This window comes from Miscanthus floridulus, chromosome 19 (assembly GCF_019320115.1).
Source record: "Miscanthus floridulus cultivar M001 chromosome 19, ASM1932011v1, whole genome shotgun sequence".
NCBI classification, from domain to species: domain Eukaryota; kingdom Viridiplantae; phylum Streptophyta; class Magnoliopsida; order Poales; family Poaceae; genus Miscanthus; species Miscanthus floridulus.
Window position 1 is genome coordinate 91,650,379 of NC_089598.1, and position 16,964 is coordinate 91,667,342.

The window sequence follows — 16,964 nt, forward strand, 5'->3', positions numbered from 1 at the left end:
TATCCTGTGTTGCATGTTTTAAATATTTTATATATCTGTAACACACTTCTGCCCAATCTAGATTGATATTGTTCGGCCCTCTCTTATGGTTTTATTCGTGCTTCAATGATCATTGCTTTTCATATTACCTTTGCAAATAGATAACATGCTCATAATGGCTGAATTATTTTAATCTAGATTGTCACATGTCGTGGGTTCATGCATGTTAATTACGTTTAAGCTTTAACGAAACTAGGTGTCGTGCGGCAGATGCAGGTTTTAGATTAGTTTAGTCGTGTTTATTTGCATGATCCTTCTTCATGGACCCCAACTCGGCTGGATTGCTGAGCTTGGTTATGCATTAACTCATAATTAATTTCACTTGTTCAAACATGTCTTGCCATGCACATGCATTCGGCAATCGGATCTTTACGTGTGTTCATCTTACAATTAGCTGAATGGTTTATAAACTTGTTGGCAGACAGCTTCCTATAGCTATATGTCGTTGTAAGTGGCTTCAGGGCCGTATATATGGAACTGTCTGGTCTCACCCGACATGTTCCGATTTGGCATTTAACTGTTTTATCCCTTGTTAGTTTTTTTCAGGTCAAACTGACTGGCACGTTTCCGGATTACGAAGCACCCGGGGACCCGATTGAAGCCACGCTTTCCGGCTTGCTGTGTGTGAGGCACAGTGTGTCACATTTTGTGTCAACAGCCTGCCCAAAGAGAGGACGACGCTCGCTTCCGACTCCGGCCCGCCTCTCCAACTGGAAGGCCTGGCCAAGGAGGAACGACCCTCGCTTCTGACTCTGACTTGCTTCTCCGACTGGGAACACATCAAACCTCTGCTTACAGCTCCTCTCCGACTGGGAGGCCAGAGCCGACTGGGGAACGACCGACCGGGGATGTCCGCTCGGTGAAGACCTAGGAAACGGATAGAGCAAGTAAGGCGGGGCACTCCAGTCAACCGCAATACCAAGGGTCGTACCCTGCACACTTACAGGATAGTACTGTCAGGCCGTATCAGAAGGATGCACCACAACCTTCCAAACATGTCAGAACTAGAACAGTGTTGTGGCGCTGACATTTATCCTATAGTATGGTAGGCGCCGACATTTGCCTTACTAGAAGAAGACGATGGAGCCTACCACATGCATATGAGCGGCAACAGTGTTGTGGGCGCCGACAAACCGTCTTGTATCCGACGGTGTGGGCAACAAGACTAGGTAGCACACACACTCTCTCTCTTGTAAAGCCATCCCCTTCATCTATAAAAGGGGATGTGCTCTCTCCAAAATAGGACGATCGATCCGGACAACCAACGAATGATGATTCCAACGAACAACAGACGTTCGAACACTTAGCGCACGTCGGAGCTCCCGTCACTCTCGGCCCTTCGGTCCGGAGTCCGACCGAACCTCTGATACCTCCCATCTTACTCCCTCTCGTTTGTAACCCTACAGCAAACTTTGAGCAACTAGGCTCAGGAATAAAGTCACCAACCGACTCAAACTGGACGTAGGGCACATTGCCTAAACCAGTATAAACCCTGTGTCATTGAGTGCTAGGCCATATCCGATCACAACGTACGGCAAGACTACAAATATTTACGTGTTGGTCACTTTTTGCACCGACAGTTGCTTTCTTCTTGGTGAATCATTTCCTCATAATTCTAAATCTGATATTGTGCCTCTAACATTTCCTGCTGCCTTGTTCTTCTTTCTAAATCCATGTTCTATTATAACATCCAGATTTCATGTTTTGACAGTTAGAAGGCTTCTCATCATTACATATTCCATGCATCCAACACACACAAGGAGATTGGATTCAAATGATCGGTGTACTAACCTTGGCTATTGAGGTTTGTGGTTCCTCTTTAATCTGATTTCTGCCCCTTTGCCCTGCTTTGCGTGTACAAGTTGCATGAGCTGGATCTTTAAATTGTATACATGTACAGTATAATTGCATTAGCAGCAAGTACAAGTTATACTATGTCAAATGTGCAATTTCCTTATTTTTTGTTATGTAATTTATTTACAATAGGAATATAGCAAATGCATAACAGATATATTTGTAATTTTAGTTGAGGATTAGTTGAGGATTGCTGAGTGGTGTGGCTGTAGAATTACTTTTAGAAAATTGGCCCAGAAAATTTGATTTGTGTGTGTGTATGTGTGATTTCTGCTAGCTACATGTGTGTGTGATCTCATGCTCTCTGTTTTTTACACTATGCTCTCTGTGTTTTTAGCCTTTTAGACCACATCACAACCCCCAAGTGCTGGATCTGCTCCTTGTGCACAGTGAGCAACCAGGGCCACGCCCTGCTGTTGGAGCAAGCATAAGCATTTAGAAATAAATGATGTCATTAGTATAAAGTTGGAGCATCAATTATATGTAGGAAATGGTGATTGAGCACTTGGCATAGAAAATTGTGATCTAACAGCATGCCAGGGCCATTTGTATGTCCGCAAATAATTGGTTGAGGAACTAGGGTGTGATCGAAATATGGCTGCAAGTGGAGGTTCATACATATAACTCTTATTGTAGCTTTTTTGTGCTTTTGGAAATTGTATGCTCTCATATGTGTAACTCTTTGGCACCTGACAGTGTGAGTTATATAAATTACACTTTTATGTTTTTCTTTTGCAGGTACAACACCGTTTGTGGCTTCTGCACAGTCAGGTGTTATATCCACTGTGAAGTATCCACTTGATCATGGTGTTGATCTAATGAAAGCAGATGTAAAAGGATATGCAGTTCTACACAATGTTGTATGTGCAGGTATGAGTCATCAAGGTTTTTGGTCATGCTTGTATGGTTGTGTGCCAGTTTGTCTTTATTTCTATGTACACCATAGGTGGTTTTGTAAGATGGTGCAAAAGCTAGTAGACTTTTTTCTTATTTTCTTTTTATTTCTATAGGCTTCTATGTACCTTTAGACTACATCAGAACCCTCAAGTGTTGGATCTGCTTCTTGTGCACACTGAGCAACCAGTGCCACGCTCTGCTCTTGTAACAAGCACAAGTAGCAGGCCATCTTTGCCATCATGAATGTCTTTCCCATGGATCTATATTTTCCTAGTCTTTGATCTGAGTTGCTATTGTTTTTTGTTGCTTTTTCAGAAAGTAGATTTAAAAGATTGGGATGCTAACATTTGTTGATGAGGTATGGATCAGTCTTGTAGTGCTTCTTCTTGAAATTTCCTGGTCTTCTTCTTTGCAATCTGTTGTCTGCCCCTTTCTCCTGCTCTACGTGAGCAGAGCAGAGGCTTTTCCCACGCAGCAGATCTGTTTTTGCTTTGCTTCTCTTTCAAGTCTATCTGCTATATTCCTATATATTTATGGTTTTGGGCTTCTCTTATGGGCTGCTGCTGTTTAATGAGCTATTTTGTCATTTTAGTTAGTGGGCTCTTCAGTTGCACAGAAATTACAACAAATTTTCCTCTACGTGGGCCTTCTTTAAAAATCCATTGTTTTAGAAGCAGCCAACAAACGTGTGCTAGCTTGTTTTAAAACACACAATTTTTTCTCTATTGAAAATCATGTGTTATATAGGCAACCAACAACCATGTGCTAGCTTGTGCTAAAACATATAGTTTTTCCTCCATTACAAATCGTGTATTTTGCAGCCAGCAAACAACCATGTGCTACCTTTTGCTGAAACACAGGGTTGATGGGTAGACAGACTCTTGTTAAAATGTAGTATGTTCCGGCCACCGGCTTTGGCCGGCTAATCTTGTAATTTAAACTCTGTCATTTTGAAATGCAATGATACGTGGATCTCATGCGTATTCGACAAAAATAGATTTTTGAATTTATTTGATTTAAGGTTAGACCAACAAACCCAATTAAATCAATATAAATAACTTGATCATTATACTACGTAAAAAATTGTATGCCATCGCAATGTAAGGGCATGTTTTCTAATATATATACTAGAATTAAAAAGAAGAAAATTTCTCTCCTTAACTTTTTAATATGTCAACCCATCTAATCGCATCTCACTCTCCCCATCAGCATCTCACTCTTGCCGTCCACGTGTTTCCAATCTAACTCCAACACGAGACCATGTTTTCGATCCAAAACTAGCATAATCCAAATCCAGCATGAAAGCACATTTCAAATAGTCCACATCTAGCCATGGTATGGAGTTCGACTATAAGATGTATTAGAATAAATGGCGCGATTTGTATAAATTTTTAAACCGCAAGTCGTCTAATTGACTTCGCAACAAGATACATGTTTTATTATAAATGTACATACATATTTGCAAGTATACATAATATGGTTAATACCTATGTCCGGAAAAGATATAATTCTAGAATAGTGTTTAATAAGAAAATTAAGTTTTTCTTGTTAAAAGATCTTCTTAAATTTGACCTAACTTTAAGTAAAAAATAGTAATATTTATAGCATACTAAATATGTACCACATATTTAGTATAGAATATGTTTTTATAGTATAGCCATTCGAAATCATAAATATTAATATTATTTTCTATAAAATCAATCAATTAAAATTAAAATAGTTCGACTTAATCTAGAATTGCATGTTTTTTGCATAGCTTTTTTTTGAATCTGCAAAAGATCTGCATATCGATCATTGTATTTAAAAAGAAAAGTTCAACCATATAAATAACACGCTTGTGACAAACGCTTTAGGAGGTCTTACAGTCATATGCTGGACCGTATGCTGGACCGTCTTAACAAACAGTTTTAACCTTCGATATTACATAAATGGACTACAACCGAGCTAAGCGCAACGCGGACGCCACCACCGATAAAAAAATTTTACGTACAGAGTGATTACTGGTTTATCTTCTCTCGCCGCAGCTAGCAGCGAAGAATACACGCGCACGGGCGCAGGAGCAGACAGCAAGAGCACGTGAAGATGGATCCGTACACCCAGCTAGCGTCCGGTGAGCGACGACGCGCCGGCCCCGCGCTCAGGCAAGCGGTGGGTCTGCCGCTGCGGCGCGCGGGTGTCAGCAGCAGGGATCCGGCCGGGCCACGAGAAAAGTTGCCGCGCGCGGGGTCGACGGCGAGTTGGCGACGACGACGGCGACGGCCGACGGGGATGGCTGCATGCATGGCAGAGCAGGGAGAGCTGACTGCTGAGCTAGCCGCCAAGCGCCACGAACGACGCCATGCATGCCGCCATGCCGGTACAGTCACTTTACTTAAAACAACGCCCAATTTTCTACTGCTCGTCGTCTACTCCTCCCATCTCTCATCTATCCCTGCACCCGTCGGTCTACCAATCCATCCATCCGGTACAGTGATCTTTGTCTTCCGTGAGAGTACTACTGCACATGCATCCATGGTCGTCGTCATTCTCCTCTGTGTGCGCGTGGTTCCCGAGGCAATGGTAGAGAGATGTACAGTGGCTAGGAGTAGACGGAGGAGGATGTACTGTGGCTGACACCGCCCGTTCGAGCGTGGGGAGCACTGTAATTAATTGGTTGGGAACAAGGAGCGTGTCAGCACGGGTTCATGCAGTGTACTAGTAGTACTATAGTGAGCATGCATCTCCTTGTCCGTTCTTGCTGCCTGGCTGGTCGCTACAGAGGTCTTTGCTTTCTCTTTCTCTTTTAGGCACTCCTAGGCTGATGATGCCATTTTGCGTAGGCCATGGTTTTGACCGTGATTACCCTCATTAGCAACACTGATATTGTGGTACAGTGTGCAACTGACAGACATGCCTTTGCTATGTTTGCAATTTTCATTACTTTTTTTTGAACGAAAGCTTTATTAATCCCGAGGCAAAAGGGAAAAAAAAGCAATGTTCGCTTGAACTTATCAGTCATGGTACAGTGTTTTTCTCTCACAACAAAACAGCATCAGCCGGTTTATCAGCCGCAGAAACCATTAGCCGAACAGAGAAACAGGACTGGAACCGCTAACACTACTTAATAAGAAACAAAAAAAAAGAGACAAAGAAAATGAGGACGGCTAGAGCAAGACTCGCTAATTCAGATTTGATATCCATTGATCAAACTGAGGGCTTAAAGTTGACTTCGCTATGTGGCTGACCATTAAGATCTCCTTATTGAAGAAAGGTTTGCAGTCCTGAACTGCAACCCCTGGAAAATCAATCTGTTTCTTGGTGTCCAAATCGTCCAGCTCAGGAGAAAACTGCTACCATGAAGAATTCAGAGTTTAACTGAACTCTGAGAATCGAGACAACTGCTAGTAGGCTAGCACCGTCAGGAATATCCAGGTTAAGGATCCCCCGCATTGCCTAGCGAAGGGAGTGTGGAGGAACAAGTGCTCTGAGCTTTCGTCCACTGCCAAACTACAGAGTTCACAATTATAGGAATCCAGACTCATATGATTTCTTCTAAAAAAATTCCTGGAGCTTAGCCTACAGCAACCAAAAGAATACCTTGTGCTTTAATTAACATTTACTTTTCCATAGCCATTTGAAAGCAGGGTCGATTTGGAAGTGACCGGTTGAGGAGAAGAGAATGGACTCCCAGTTGTAACCCCAAATGTTATCATCAGAGGCACCAGTTCATTTTGCAAAAAAAAAAAAACATTGTTCTAGCAACTGCATTTGCTGAAAGGCCACTAAAGAAAAAGGCAGATAAAACAGTTGTGCCAAGTTATTCACATTGTAGGCCTTCTCCACTGTAATGAGTTTATTATTTGCAAAAGAGAAGTTCTGGCGTATATACTTTGGCTCAGTAAGTTGTCATTCCAGTTGTCATGCCAAAGTAGACAGGTTTCCCACTTTTAACTTGAACATTCACCTGATCCTTGTAATTTGGCAAAAGCTTCAGGACATCTCGCCACCAAAAAGATACCTTCCTGATGTGACTTGGAAGCCTCCCATTCTTGTAAGGCTTTTCCCAAATTAAGTGTACCCAAGGATTATCCAGTTTATTGAAACATGTGGAAGTTTTTCAGGAGAAAGAGCATTATTTTGCTTACCAATATAAATGACCCCCAGACCTCCTTCATCTTTCGGGAGGCAAACCATTTCCCATGCTACTTTGTTTGCATTTAAAGCAGAGCCTCTCCAGAGGCAGAGGCAGTGCTTCCTAAACTTATCAATTTGCTTAACAATAGACTTTGGAAGGGCTAAGGTGCATATGTAGAAAGTTGGATTGAAGTGACGACTGCATTAGTAATTTGTAGCCTCCTAGCTTGAGACGGGAACATAGAGGTACCAGTCATTCTTCTTTCACACTTGTTTACTAATGGCGGTAAATCTTGAACACAAATATGTGACAGGCAAGGTCCCCTTAGAGCAGCCAAAAGTTGTAGACAGCATGTCCAACTTTCCTTCATTCAAATTGACGGGAAACATCATGGACATTGCAATTTTCATTACTAGTCCATCAACTCGTCACTCGTGCTCGTACAAATCTTATGAGTATCACAGTATTAGTAGAAGTTTATGTTGCAACTACAACTAATCAATATTGCCTACACTTAAACTATTTGTCAAAATGTATAAATTTATCTAAACTAACAACTTATAGAACTTATTGTCATCGACTATTGACATAATCAAAAATAAAATTGCTAATGCTATTGGTATGTAATTGCTTAAGAGGGAACACTTCGCATAATGTTGAAGCGGCAAGCTGCCTCCTAATTCTTCAAAGCGGACCAGAAGGTTAAGAGGACGCGAGTCCTTCACAGATAGATGCACAGGTACAAAGGATGACAAAACGAGATGGAAAAATAATGTTAGCACTTGCCACTCAACAGTTATAGATTATGTAAGTTCATAGAGAAGGCAAACAACCACCTTCAAGATTACAAATTGCCCTAGCTCTACCTAACATATTCTCAACATATGCGGGGACATAATGATCTTTTTTTTTCAAACCTGCTAGCTCTATTGTCCTTGCTTAGTTGTTCCCTGCGTTGGCAAACGGCGACACCAAGGCGGAGATGATGCTGCTGGCATGGAATAATTTTCTCCGGCCCCTTCTCCGTTTTGTTTTGGTTAGATCTGACCACGATGAAGGATTAGGAAGAATAAATCTGCCCCTCAAACAAGTTACTGGTATTGAGTTGGGAAAATCAGATCAGTTTTCCTTTTTCTTCGGTGGCAGAAGGAAGAAAAAGGAAGACACAAGAAATTAAGAAGAAGTTTCTCAACTCTGCTTGCAGGAATGTTGGCCATTGTTCGTTGGGCACCTATTCTCAGGCCTTTTGCTGCGTGTTTGCCTATACGGTCATTCATATGAATCGTATTGAGATTTGGAGCTATACAAAACGTGAGTACAATGTAGATGAAGAACAGGTTCTGGGTATACGTGTTGTATTCCAGAGTGCTCGTAACATGATAATATACTCAGCTATAATTTAATATAATTATTCTTTCATCTCGATAAAAAAAAACTCACAAAGCGTCGAAGACCTTGGATGGTACATGAAGGTTACCCCTTCAACGAAAACGGAATACCTTCAGGGATTCTCCAACTTCTCATTTTATTCGGAGCCATCCTTTAGTTTCTTGCTCACCTATCCTTTATCTCCAAAATGCTTGGCGGAACTTGTCCATATAATAATAAAGGAAAGTGGCATATACCTTAGCGGTAACGCCGTTTTGCGATGCACAGAGCAAGGGGTGGCGTCCCCGAAGGTTAATTACGACCCCAACACAAATATAGTTGTTTGAACTGGAATGTTGTATCTAGTTGTGCATTTGCATTGGGTACTTTGTCCTTTCTCCTACCAAGTCATTCCACATTTAGATTGACACATTGGATGCGGATGTATCGTTTCGCGCAATTGAGTTGATTTTCACAAGTATGGAAAGACTGGGAGCTGAGATAATTAAGGAGCCGTTGAAGAGAGGTGCTTTTCAATCTTGCAGAAAAAAATGAGATTGGGAGTCGGTTTCGAAATTTCTTGGAGATGCTCTGACTCCACTTCGCACTCTTGAGTTGGGAAAGTATCGTGATCTCACTGCGCTGGCCGATGGGCCCATGACACAATCAATGCCGCAGACTGCTGTTAAGTTTCCTGCCGAACAGAGGTGCGCGCCGCGCGCGGTTAATTACCCGGTTAGTTAGAGGCCCAAAGACGCATGCACACGCGGCTGAATACATGTGCAAATCAAATCCAAAGGCGTGTGAGGCGCGTGGAAAGCGCCAAAAAGCTCCCGCGCTTTTCTGCTGCACTCGGCTCCCCGCCGGCCTCGGTCTAGGTAAACCAGGCGCGCAAAAGGAGGTCGGCGGCCGGCCGGGCGGGCGGCCGAACGAGGCGACTGACGGGCAAGGGACGGGACGGACGACGAGCAGTGGGAATCCTGTTGCCCGTGTGGTGCTGTGGCCCTGCCCCGAACTCGCGCGGCTGGCTGGGCCAACAAAGCTACGAGCCGCACGCGACGGATTAGACGGGCGTACGTCCCATCGGCCGGGGGTCCGGCCGTCCGTCCGCGCATGCACCGCGCGAGCTAAAGCTGCGAGACCGCTGGTGAGAAAGCACGGGCGCGCGCGCGGTCGATCGGGAACGGGGCCGGCGTCCGGCTGTACGTGCGGCAGGCCGGGCTCCATCACTCCGTGGCTCCATGTCCAAGCCAGCCAGCCATGAAAAGGAGGAGCCAAAGCTAGCGACGGTAGCTAAAGCCGGCCGGCGGGGGTAACCGGGTGCGTGCGCGCGTGGATCACACTGTGCATGCAATGCATATGCCCTGCCCCATGCGTCACGCCGGGCGAGGAACTGAAGCCACGGCACGCCGCCGCCCGGTGGTTATTAGCTAAACGCCGTGTGTGCCGCGTGCACTATGCTAGTCGTCGATCGACGGCGTACCGCGTCCATATATGATAGTATTTAATATATCAAAGCAGGTTACTTGGCCGCCAGTCAGGCCATCCACGTCATCCGAATGGTTTCCAGATGTCCAATTCTGCGATGGATGCTCAAGATTGACTCCACCGAATGCTACAGTAGCTCCCACTTCTGCTTCCCGATTCTTCTTCTTGCCCCCTCCTCTCTCTCTTTCTTCGCTCGCTCTCGCTCTTCCTCCCGATGCGGACAGCGGCGACGACACCAGGCGCGTGCGGGGCGCGGCCGCGGCGCTCGCCCTTCTCCCTCCCTCCCTCGCCTACCTCTCCCTCCGTTTCTCCCTCCCCTTCCTCTCTCTCCTCTTCCCTCCCGTTGCGGCAACGGGCGGCCTCCCGATGCTTCTCCTCACCCGCACCGTCCCCAACCCGCCGAGCGACACATCCGCCCCCGCCCTGGGCCAGGCTGCCCCCCCCCCCCGGCGAGGTTGCCACTAACGGATGTCGCGTCCGCCTCTCCACCCCTAGATCGGCACGTTGGCCTAGGCGGTCAGCCACCGCCGCGACGGTGACGCCAACTAGGGTTTCGCCCTCGGCTCAGCTCGTCGGCCATATCTCCTGGTACCTCACCCTCTCCTCCTCCTAGTCCGTCTCATCGCTCCTCCCCAAGTCCTCTCTCCATCCATCTCCCCTTTGCACAGGTGATTGGCCGGCACTGCAGCTTGCGCCACTCGGCGCGGCGGCTCCAGACGCGGCAGCCCTGGCACGGGTGCCCCTCACGCCACGGCGGCCTGGCTAGGCCCCAACTGCCGCTGTCCAGGCGTGGTGACTCTGCTTCGCCGTGCTGCTCCCCGGCGCGTTCCTCCCGCACTCCGCCTTATCTGCAGTGGCCGGCTATCACCTCCCACAAGACCAGCAACTGCCACAAATGCCTGCTGCCAGTACCATCTCCCTTGTCCTCTACTCTTATCTTCGCATTGTCGCCACTGCAACTCGATTGACAGTTCATTTGGTTTAGCTTCAAAGCCTGTCAACTGGTTCACGATTTATAAGCCCGGCGCAAATTGGGTGCATTTTTTTCCCTTTTGGATGATGCACTGGATGCACTGTCTATGAAACTGCACTTGATGCATTGTTTATGACCTATGAGTTTGTTTTTTTAATGCTGAAGAAAAAAAGATACTGGATACCTGAACATCACATAATTTTCCAAGTTTTTAAATTCGTGTTGAGTACTATATGCATGTGAAACGTATTGCTTTTTCTGATGCCACATATAGTAATGTCACCGTATTATGTCACAGTTTTCCCGGCGCGCGTAAGGACGCGCGTAATGGAGCAGTAATAATAATGCTTCTCTCGGTGTGCATGCCACACGGAGCGTGCGCCGCGTACGTAACTACTCTACACAGCTAGCCTAGTAGTAGCTAGCTGCCTGCCTAACAAAAGTGTTAGGGAGTCCGACAGTGGTAGCTAGTATAATCACTACTAGCTAGGAGTAGCTAGTGACAGTTCTAAGCGTGATTAATTGGTGACTTGGTGTACAGTCGCAGGTCAGGCCGGCATGGACTGAGTGACTGACAGAGTACGTACGCTCGACGCCATCTGCATGCGTGCCCTGGCAGGCTGGCACGGCAGCCCTGCGGCCAGAGTCTCTTGGCGTCGTCGTCGGCTTTCCTCTCCCGCCGGCCGGCCGGCCGGTCCTCGGACCGCAGCTAGGGCTCGAGCTGCAATTCCTCGTTCACGAATGCATTGCATGGCATTTTACGGCCGGGACGGGGGCAGGTACGGTGAAGGCAGTCGCAGTCAGTATGGTCGTCAAACCAGAATGGGCAGGGACGTACACGCCACGTCATGCACAGCCGAAATGTGGCAGGGCCCGAGTGGGCCGGGTGCGGCACGGCTGCTGCTGCTGCTGCAGCTGCTGTACTGGTACTGACTGGACTGTTTGGATCGGTGCTGCTTGGCGTCTCTCTGCTGGGTGCTGGTCACCAAGTTCACAGCTAGCCTAGCCATGCCCATGCATATGCATGTGGCACTACGTGAAAAAAACAGCCCGTAGCAAGAAGGTTTTTTTTTTAAGGAGCGGCTGGTATTGGAGCAGCTCCTAAAGTGATGTGTTTGGGTTTTATCACAGCAGCCGCCCCTATAAATAGCACAGTAAGAACGTCTGATAATACGAGTCGCCCCTATAAATACGTCGATTTGTAGGGATGACTGGTATGTAGAGGCGGCTATTATCAGCCGCCCCTGCTGTGTCTATTTGTAGGGGCGGCTGAATCACCCTATCGAATACACCGTGCGATCCATCCTCTTCTATACCAATCTACCTGCTCACAATATAAAAGCAAATCGGCGCCGACAGGTGGGGCCCACCGGCTCTCGCTCGGTCGCCTGCCTCCCCGTCCCGAACCCTAACCCGCACGCACGCACGCCTTTGCCGTCGCCGCCTCCCCATGCACCGCACCCTCCTCCTCCCCGGCCAGCAACCGCCGCGGCGCCACGCCCTCCTTCTCCCCAAGCAGCAGCCGCCGCCGCGCGCCCTCCTCCTCCACCACCCCTCGGCAGCAGCAGCTGCGACAGGACCCGACGCTCGTCACTACTGGAGCACGACTGATGCGGCGACGAAGACGGAGGAGAAGAACGTCTGCGTCCAAGTAGAGATCGACCCTCCCTGCCACAGCGGCCACGGTCGTCCCTCCATGACTAGGTTAGATGGATCCGTCCCTCCACAGTTGGTTGGCGATGGTGTATTATGCCTTTGACTTTGTGGATTTTGTCTAGCTAATTGAACCTTCAAATCAGTCTTATTTTGGCCCAAACTTCAGGAACATGACTAATTTATATGCAGGGATTTGCCAAATGCCAAGATGATTGAACCTTCAAATTAGTCCTATCAGTTTGACTCTATGGTTGTTTATTAATCCTGACTTGTACTTTTTGAATATGTATTGGCTTTGCATTGATTCTTAGATCATTATTATGGTGCTACTGCAGATTTTATGGTAGCACCTCCGTTCAGTTACATCGATCAGGTGAAGAATTCATTAACTGATTACATTGAGGTGCCTGCTCAAAATGTGTGGATGGGAAAAGGATGAGCCTACACTGGAGAAATCAGGTTCAATATTGGTTAACTGTAGTTGAATTTTACTTTCCTTGAAAAAATCTGCTATATGCCTTCACATGCCTTAAGACAATGAAATCGCCTTTGAGATCCATGACCATGATTATAGTTCCATGCTATATGTCTTGTGACTAAATTGTACAACACTTCATTTTATCTAGCCAAGAAAAAAGGAAATCCATGCTATATGTCTTGTGACTAAATTGTACAACACTTCTTTAACAAAAGCTTTTTTTTCATTGTTGGACTGACACCTCCATTCTTTAAAAAATGAGGTTGTTTCTCTGTTTGCAGAGGTGCCATTTTTGTAGTGGTGTTGTAGAACACAAGTATCCATAAGTTGTCATGAGCCTAGGTTGTTAATGATCGAATTATGTAGCTTTCACTAACTCTGCTCTTATTACTACAAGAACTAACTCTACAACGCCATTGGTGGTTAGCAGGTTCCTGAAAGGCCATACTTCATAACTGACCTTTCCAGTATTTCTTTTTCAGGTTGCTTGAAGCTACAGTGATATGTCAGAGGAGCCGGAGCCGTTCGAATCTATACCAAAGGCCCTTCATATGCAATTGTCAGTCTATAGTTATCACGGCCAACAAAATATAACTGCATCACGCCGCATGGATATAGTATTTCATACTTATTATATTAATATAGAGTTAAAGGACTTAAATGATCACTAGTCACTTTGAAGACCTACCCAAACTAAAATACGGTGAGTTTATTCATTTATGTATGGAAGATTTTGTTACCTTGTTAGAATAGTAAGTTTTTGCTATTTTCTAAAAAAGGAATGATTGTTATTGACCTTAGAAGATACATTGAAATAGGTAAGCTGGCCTGGACACTTACTTTCTGCAAAAGAAATCTGTGCTAGCTATAGTGATTGAAACACTTACTGTTAGGCAACTTATTCTTGCTGGAAAGGAATTCTATATTGTTGTAGGCCATAAAGAACAAGTAACTAGTAACTTAATCTTGACACTACTGATATAGACATTATGCTACTGCTTGACACTACTGATACAGGGTTGTGTAAACAAAGCCATATGCTACTGCTTGACACTACTGATACATGCCTTCCTTGCAGAAGCAAGTGCCAGCTCTCCTTGATAATATTTTTCAGGCTTTCCTTATTACACCATTCTTTGAGCTGCTACAGGTAAACTTTGCATCATATATTTACACCCCTTACTGTGGCAACTATGTTACACATCTCGGGAATTAATTTGGTAACTAAAGTATTATTTAGTTCATCATATATGTTTTTGTTTCCCACTACTTTGTTCTGCTTAAAAATCTTTAGTGCTGCCGCAACAGTTTTTAGATTAGCTCATCTCCTTCAGTTTATTCTTAGCTTGTACGCACTGCTAGTTATATGTGCCTTCTTTAGGTTAATTTTTTGCTTCTACAACTTGTGTTAAGGATACTGATATTGATTGCATCTTGATCCTGCAGGTACCATGCCAACAGAATGCTTAGTTTCTATGCACCAGGTGAGTTCTCTTTAAGATTTGAAACTGTTTTATGATTTCTTTTCAATGAACCGATTTTTAATTTTTTCATGGATGCTAAGTTGAATTTAGAGTAGTTTTTCGGTCTTGCATATGTTCAACTATGCAAATAACCAGCTTATAGCCTTATACCATGCCACACCTGTTTTAGAGAACTTGAAAATAGCTTGCCATCTACAATTAAAGCTTTTCCTTTACTGCAGTTTTTTATGCAGATTGTATCAGCCATCTATAATCAAGTAATTGCATTTTCCCCCTTGCTCATAATGACACATGTGCTGCATTTCTACCAATTTAATATATATAATTTGAGTCCTATTCTAAAAAAAAGTGTGAACTCAAGTTCTGCCGGTGTTTTGAATGGTTTACTGAACAGTATTTAGAATATCCAAGGTGACACTTTCTTGATTTTCTCTTAAGCTATAAATTCTCTGTCTTAATTTGATAGCACTTTTATGGAGCTTTTGTGATTGATAATTCATTCCTTAATTTGTGTGCCTATGAACCTATTATTACAATCTGGCCTTGTCTTATTAGCATTTAGATTTAGATTTAAAATAGATACAAGGAACCTGTAGTCATCAACTAATTATCAAGGAACCTATAGTGAATTTGACTTGCCTAACTATTTCCGTTTTTCTGAATATAGGCATTAGATTACTATCATTCACAAGGTATTATGCACCAAGATGTGAAGCCCCACAATGTTATGATATATCATGAGCTTCGGAAACTCCGACAGATAGATTGGGGCCTTGTTGAATTCTTATGAATTGGACTTGTAATGGTAGTTTATATAATGCTCTTGTGCTTATGGTCAGATTTAAATTTTATATATATATATATATATATATATATATATATATATATATATATATATATATATATATATATATATATATATATATATATATATATATATATATATATATATATATATATGTTCTGGTCGAATTAACATTGTAAATTCGATTTTTTTTTTGTAAAAAATGTACTGTAGGGGCGGTTCTAGACTGAACCGCCCCTACAAACAGGTATTATAGGGGCAGCTGGTACTACAGCCGTCCCGACAAATCGATTTTGTAGACCAGCCGTCCATACAAATCGATTTATAGGGACGGCTGATAATACCAGCCGCCTCTACAAATCGATTTGTAAGGACGATCTGGGAACCGTCCCTACAAATACATGATTTGTAGAGATGGTTTGATAGTAACTGCTGCTAAAACCGTTGCTACAAATCTCCATAAGTCATCCTACAAATACTATATGGCGTAGTGCGTTAAAATAATAGGAGGAAAGATTGATACACATCAAGGAACTAATGTCAGTCACATTCTTTTCCTCTGTAGGCACCTGCGGCGCCAGTCTTTTGTACACATGGCACAGAAGAAAAGGGATCCTAGCTCATGCTTGCTTTGCCATGTTAACGGTTGATATAATAGCATCCGTACATGCAAAAAAAAATATTGGCAGTCAGTTGAGACTATAGATGAGTGCAGTTACGCTCATTGGAACAATCGTTTTGCTTTTCTTGGGAGAAGTTTTTGTATATGCACCTGCCACGGTAATAATATATTACTTCATTCGTTATAAAACATTTTTACTTTTCTAGATATATTAATTTTACTATGTATTTAGACACAGTGTATATACAAATATATAGTAAAAACTATGTACCTGAAAAAACCAAACATCTTATAATTTGAAATGGAGAGAGTATGATAAAACATAGATGTTTTTTTCTAGAAGACATTAAGGTACCTAGACTGGTAGAGATATGGGCACGCACTACTGATCTGCCTTAGCTTGCTTACAGAATTCGAAGTACATTCGGATCAACAAACATGCACTTAATTTTTCTAAGAAAAGAATGCACTACACATATATAGATGAATTTTACAATCCCCTACCATTTTTCAGAGCTAATATAATAAGTTGTCTTCGTAAATGACCAGCCCTAGAAATCAATTTTCAAGGATATTTGGCTTAATAAAACTGCCCTAGAAAGTTGCCTGTTTTTTAACGACATAAAACAACCACCCTTAAAATTGCACTGCCCCTGAAAATGAGTGTATTTCTAGGGGGCACAAGTCAAGCGTTCTTAAAAATCATTTTTAGGTCAACTACTTCTAAATAAAAGTAGATGTGGAACAAATAAATTTATAATTTTTCTCAAATAACAAATAAATTTATAATTTTTCTCAAATAAAGTTAGATAAAGACAAACTTTATCAAAAATAATGGAGCTTAACGAGATCTAAAACCTTATAGTTGATGTTTTTTTATTTGTGATCGTTTACCCAAAATTATGTTTTAAGTCATTAAATTTTTAAATTCAATTTTTTGAATTTTTCAAATAACCTTGGATGGAGACACACCATATATCAAAGTTGTAGAGCTCGAGAGATGTAAGACCTTTTAATTGAAACTTTTTTGACTTGAAATCATCTAGGGATGGAATATTCAATATAGATTCGTAGAAGTTAAACACAAAAGGACATTGCATCGTATACTTAGTCATACATGATTGTGTGGTGTGGTGGTTGAATGGCTTCATGTGAAGCAAGAAGCACTTATGAAAAACTGAAAGAT